The sequence below is a fragment of the Cicer arietinum genome, chromosome 5 (genome assembly GCF_000331145.2).
Source record: "Cicer arietinum cultivar CDC Frontier isolate Library 1 chromosome 5, Cicar.CDCFrontier_v2.0, whole genome shotgun sequence".
Classification (NCBI taxonomy): domain Eukaryota; kingdom Viridiplantae; phylum Streptophyta; class Magnoliopsida; order Fabales; family Fabaceae; genus Cicer; species Cicer arietinum.
This window is the reverse complement of record NC_021164.2, coordinates 39,125,692-39,131,787: the sequence shown is the minus strand read 5'-3', so window position 1 is coordinate 39,131,787 and position 6,096 is coordinate 39,125,692. Positions and strand designations below refer to the sequence as shown.

The window sequence follows — 6,096 nt, the reverse complement described above, 5'->3', positions numbered from 1 at the left end:
GTAATCAAACACAAAAATTTATTATTCAATAGATTGTTATATGAATGTAATCAAACACAAAAAATGCTTGTAGTATGGGTAGGGATGAGAATAGACTAGACCGTCCGTCAGGGGCCTATGACCTGACCTACTTATGGTCTGACCTATTTAATAAAAAGACTAGGTTCAGATTGTTTTTAAAGTCTATTTATTTAAATAGGTCAGACTCAGACTTATAAAAAAACATATTAGGCCTAACAGGCCGACCTATATATATTTTATTATTTATTAATATTATTTATTATTATTATTATATTAATAATATTATTTCCTATTTTAAATTTTATCAATTAGGCAATCACTTAGTGAGCATTCCATATTCAGTAGTTGTTCCATATTCGGTAGCCGTTCAATTAGTCAATCACTTAGTAGTCGTTCCATATTTGTTTAAGAGGTAATAATGAGTGTGTTTGTTTAAAAAAAAAACTATTATTTGACACAATTATTTTTTATGGTTTAAAGGATGTTTGTTTCATATTTTTAAAAATTATTTTAAATAGGCTTCCAGGGCAGACCAGACTTTTAAAAAGGTCATGCCAGACCGAAAAAAAAGCCTATGATAGGTCGTAGGCCAGATTTAGGCCTAAAAAATAAATCGTAGGCCAGACTCATGCCTTTGAAAGTCTGGTATGGCCTGACCTATTCCCACCCCTAAGTATGGGTTGTTAATGAAAGAATTTTTCAGAAGAGATAACACAAGTAGTATGGGATTGTGATTGTGAAAGAGCTGTGTCTAGAAAAGGTTACTTTTGGTTTTTCTGAAGGATTGGTTCTTCGTGGAATTTCATACAAATGGTGGGTAAAGTTATTTCAGTTTCACAATTAGGGGCATTCATGATCCAAAAAACAAACTGCATTACACTACATTAACAGTTCAGTTCTGTTTTTAAAAATCACTTTCAAAAAAACCAGTTATGTTTTGAACCAGTTACAGTTCAGTTCTGAACTGGTTTAATATATTTGAACCAATTTCAAACCGATTTTTATTAAAACCAATTCGAACCGATTTTTACTAAATTGTTTAAAATGGATTTTTCGGTGAATTTTTTAAAAGATTGGTTTTAAAATCAGTTGCTAAGTGATTTTTTTTAAAAAAATTTGGTTCTAAAACAAGTTTAATTGTAATATTTGTAACAAAAACTTATTTTTTAAGTGATTTTGAGTCAATAAATAGTGAATTTATTTGAAAACACATAACTTTCAATACTTAAATGATAAATTTTAAAAACACATTTCCCTTCTTTGATAATGAAAACTACAATTAAGTTTCAACTCTTAAATGATAAATTTTAAAAACTACAACATAAATCATTCAATTAAATTTCAAAAACTACAACAATACTCTTCTCATTATAAACTGAAATTCTAATGTTTAGCCCACCTACCAAAGACACATTTGTGTACTTATAATAATCTAAATTGAAGTTGACATTGAACCTTATATATACATATACATATATTATCTAGGAGTTTAACAATCATTCGAACAATAATTGTAGAATTGAAATAGTTTTGCAATACATGATACAGAACCAATTATTAACTAGTGTAACAGAGGCCAAACAACTAGCAGCATCTTAGGAAGAAAGTATTTCTGCAAAAAAAAAAAAAAAAAGACATTTCATTATGTATCTTACCTTGCTCAATTTGTAAGATACATCTTTATGTATCTTACCTTGCTCAATAATATAATAAGTAAACACACTGTTAAATACACCTTTATGTATCTTACCTTGCTCAATTTGCTCAAGATTTTCAAGATCCTCACTAATAATAAATGATAAAGATGCTTCTTCGAGCCAATCTTGGGTACAAATAAGGGCTTCCATGGCAGTTGTGTCAAAGAGCTACGATAAGGATCAAGTACTCTTCCTCCAGTACTGAAAGCAGATTCAAAGACTATAGTGGATATAGGTATAGCCAAAACATCTCTTGCAATTCTTGCAAGTATAGGAAATCAACTTGTGTTCACCTTCCACCATCTAAGTAAATCAAAATCCGGACAAGGTTTTTCTAAACGTTCATCCAAATACTCTCCTAATTCAGATTTTGGTGTACTGCACTCGTTTGATTTGTAGAATTAAGAACAATCACAAGAATCACCAACTTCATTAAAAGCATCTGACAAATTAGAAGAATTACCTAGAGGAGAACCACCCTAATAGAATACTCCTCATAGATAGACTTCAAACATGAATCTCATTTTTCTTTCAAAGAAGTGGCATCATTACTAGTGTAAAACAATAGCAATCAACAACATATTCAGGCAAGTAGGATCTCCCCAATATTTCTCGTATTTCGCCTTCATCTTTTTAACCATTGACTTGGCTTTTTCATCTTCATTATTAGACATTTCAACAATTTTCATTTTGACACCAAAAACCTCGAACATATACAAGTTGCTTGTTAAATAAGAAGATCCTGAAACGGTAGCTTCATGAAATAACTTCAGGAATGGAAGAATTAAGGCAACATGTTCCCAATCTTTAGGTGTAGGAACATCTTTTTCCTTATTCACTTCATTAACATATTTCTGGTATTTGAATTCAAACTCCGTAAAGGTCTTTTCATGTTTCAAAGCAACATTCAACATTGTGTAAGTTGAATTCCACCGAGTCTTTGAATCTAATCCAGCATAATCTTTATAATTTAACTCAAGATCAATACATTTCTTAAATCTATGAAATCTCGAAGAAGAACGTCTAACATACTTCACAGCTCCACGAATTCTCAAAATATAAACGTTTATTAAGCTCATTCCATCCTTCACAATAAGATTTAATACATGTGCACAACATCGCGTGTGAAGGTACTCTCCGTTCAAAACTAGACCATTCTGCGATAGAAGCCATCTTTTGAGATATTGAATTCCAATATAATTTAAGGAGGCGTTATCCATTGTCACACTAAGCACATGACCTAACTCCCAACCATTTAAGCATTGTTTAACCGTTTTGGCCATTATTTCTCCCGTGTAGTTAGTGACTTGGAGAAAATTTAAAATCCTTTTCTGCAACTTCCAATTGTTATCAATGAAATGAGATGCGAGACACATGTATTAAAATCTTGGGTGGATGTCCAAGTGTTAGTGGTGAGATATCTTCGATGACAATGTTGTGACAAAATATTCTTCAGCCTTCTTTTTATTGTCTCCAATTGCTTTAAAATATCACGTGCTAGTGTAGTGCATGATGGAAAGTTAAACCATAGTTGTAAACCATTAGCAAACTTATGAAAATATGGATGTTCCACTTGTCGAAACGGGATTTCCATGGCTACAAACATGTTCATCAAGTCAATTCGACTTCTTGGTCAAAGTTGGGAAAAGAAGATGATGAACTAACAACTTCCCTACTTCGATTGAACATGAAGCTAATTCATGCTCTCTATTTGCCACATTTTCTAGATAATCTTCACATATTGTCAAATGGGCTCGCATCGCAATTGTTCCACTGCTATATTGGATCGTGCGACCACATTTTGCTGATCTTTTTTGCCTTGTTGTGGGGTAAAATGATTCGATGCTTCCGACCTATTTTTACGCTTAGGCGACAACATGGTAGTGTTTGAAACTGAAGGAGGAGGAATAGAATCAAAACTCCCTTCCATCTCAGAGTCTACAATGTTATCATGACCATTCATGTTGGTGTTCTACTAAAAAAATTGACAAGAGATGCATGTCAAAAATTATTTCAAGACACTAGTAAAGGACTAACAAAAAAATTTGTATTGGGAGCAATGATTTAATAGGACATGAGTTAAGTCCCCTTGAGAACATTCAAATTGCATTGATCAATACTCCAATGTAAAAAATCATAAACATAGAAAAATAAATAACACATCTATCAAGACTAATATCAATCAATATGGACTACTTAAGGGTAGAGTTAACGTTAGTGCTTATCAAAATTACTTCATCAATAATAACAATGCATAAATGTAAGATAGTAGCCAAAAGAAGAAAGACTTTTCTACATGGAACATTAGAAAGAAAACCTACCAGCCTAGAGACACCAAAATATCAATGGGCGTCATGGAAACAAGCTCAAAGAGCCTCTTTTTTAACTTCAGATTTTATATGAAATGTTTCACCGAATATATCTGTTTATATAATAAAGTTCATATAGATGTAGGCATGTAGCATTAAATAGAGCCATAACACTACAATTGTTTCAACTTTGGAAAATTTTGCATTTAAGTATAGACTTTTTTTAGAGTAATTTTCCAGAAAGAAATAGTTTTAACATTCGCAAACGTACTAAATAACTTGTCAAGAAAATTTATCCAATTTTAAATATTTTAAAATTAAAAAAAAAAACTCTCTAAAAAAATATGAAGAAACAATCAGACTCTGAAGAAAAATGTAAGAGTGTAAGTCCAGATGAAGAAATGCATAGTGAACTCTTGTGTCACATATAAACCAAATTCAAGGCGTTATTTTATTTATTTATTTTACTTTTAAAATGAATGCAAATGTCCTACATTAATCTGCATAGATAGTGTTAATGTATACATTTTACAAAAAAGAGTATAACATATAACAACTGATCAATATGAGCTCACACATGTATATATTGTAAACACCAACTCAAACACAGAACAGAGCTGATCATAAACCAAATAATTAAGTGTTATGGACAAGCATTCCACTGGAGACATAATGCACAATTATTACACAATCAACACAAAAGTAACAAATCATAAAACAAACTAAACATTAACATGTTCATCTGTAAATCTTGTGCATAATAAATGAAATCAATAAACTTTCCATGTATATTAAACAAAAAAAGTTTAGAAAGTATGATTACATTTATGGATACACTTTAATCAACAGGTGCATAACCTTTCAAAATCCAACTTTTAATATACTAAATTTCAACACTTTCAATCAAGGTAGTCAAAATGAATTTTTCACTAAAAGGTGCTTGAGGATTTAGAGACGTAACGCAAGTCAATCACAAGGCTATGTTTGAAAATCTTGAACGGACAGAAGTGGAATGGTTTGGAATCAAAAAAATTCAATCATAAGGCCAAACCACTTTGTTTAATTAGTTTACATATCCTTCCTTAATTACCCAAGACCATTAAATCAAAATTTACATATCTTCTTAGTTCTAATTCAATTTCAAAATTTCAATCACATCAAAATTCAACACTATTATTAAAATAAGATATGACTAGTACTGCTATTTTGTTTTTTATTTTGACAAATTGATTCAATAAATGGATCTTCAACATAATCCTTTTTCCTCAAAAATCAACACAATTTTTCCTTAGATTCATTCAACCTACACATGATTTGAAGATGAGTGAAACTAATCCATGTAAAACAACAGTTTTCTTACTTTCAATATTTGAAGAGCAGCAAAACAAATCCAATCTTAGAAAACACAAGATCTGCAACCAAAACATTTGAAAATTGAAAATGATCAAAAAACTAAACACAACATTAAATTAGAAGGAAAACCCCTAAATCAGAAGAAAATGAAAACCCCAACTCACCAAAATGTAGAATGATCAATAAATGAAACTTTGTTTGATATGCAATTCACGAAAATGAAAAATGGAACAACAATGAGAAACAATAACGAGTAAAACATAAGTGGCGCGCGACACTTACGATGGTACAAAAGTTGAGATGCGATGGCGAAGTTGCGATCGAGACGAGAAGGATTACGTCGGAGGTGAAATGTGAAGGATTACAATGTTAGACATGACGGTGAAGATGTTGCACCACTGCCGAAGAGAGTATGAGGAGGAGAGCAGAGCACAAATTGGTTTAGGGCTAGGATTCAACCATTTTGAATTTTGGGGCCAGGGTTTAGTTTTCTTATGTGTTTAGTGAAAAAAATAATTTTATGATATTGAATACAAAAAGGTTTGAAAGTGGTTCAAACTGTTTTATTTTTTTATTTTTTTAAAGTTTAGTTAACTGGACTTTTTAAATATATGGTGCAGTTCATAAACCATTTAATTGGTTTGAGTTTTTCTAGTGCAGTGCAATCCAGTTTATGAATACAGTCCAATTAACTATAGTTTTTGCGCACCCCTACT

At 31.2% G+C, this 6,096-nt stretch overlaps 1 long non-coding RNA gene across 3 annotated transcripts; it reads right to left on the bottom strand.

Annotated features, from left to right (window-relative positions):
• Nucleotides 1-1,370: 1,370 nt before the first annotated feature.
• On the bottom strand, nt 1,371-5,891 carry LOC105852113 (uncharacterized). 3 transcript variants are annotated; one of them, XR_012162915.1, is made up of 4 exons: nt 5,663-5,891; nt 5,388-5,439; nt 1,772-3,693; nt 1,371-1,633 (listed from the first exon to the last, which is right to left on the bottom strand). It is a non-coding gene; the product is annotated as an uncharacterized lncRNA (long non-coding RNA). The 3 variants fall into 3 exon arrangements; XR_001143891.3 differs by having other exon boundaries at nt 1,772-3,690; XR_001143890.3 differs by lacking the exon at nt 5,388-5,439 and having other exon boundaries at nt 5,663-5,890.
• Nucleotides 5,892-6,096: the final 205 nt, after the last annotated feature.